Source organism: Chiloscyllium plagiosum, chromosome 9, assembly GCF_004010195.1.
Source record: "Chiloscyllium plagiosum isolate BGI_BamShark_2017 chromosome 9, ASM401019v2, whole genome shotgun sequence".
Classification (NCBI taxonomy): Eukaryota; Metazoa; Chordata; class Chondrichthyes; order Orectolobiformes; family Hemiscylliidae; genus Chiloscyllium; species Chiloscyllium plagiosum.
Genome location: NC_057718.1, coordinates 82,232,708 through 82,232,948, shown reverse-complemented (window position 1 = coordinate 82,232,948; position 241 = coordinate 82,232,708).

Genomic DNA, 241 nt, shown 5'->3' with positions numbered 1-241 from the left:
CGTGCTGAGAAAATAACGGTGTCAACAAGTCCTTGTACCTGTTGGACCGGTTGGTACAGCTTCGTCTTGGTTTCCCTGCCTCTCTCGCACACCGAGGGTTTGCAAAACGTCCAACTACGCGCAGACCCTTTGTTCTCTTTTCAACATTACCTGGAGGAGACTTTGTTCACCTGAGGAAATAAGAGAACAGAGATGACCACAAACCGACCGAGCAATGTTAACATTTAATCGTTCAAGGTTT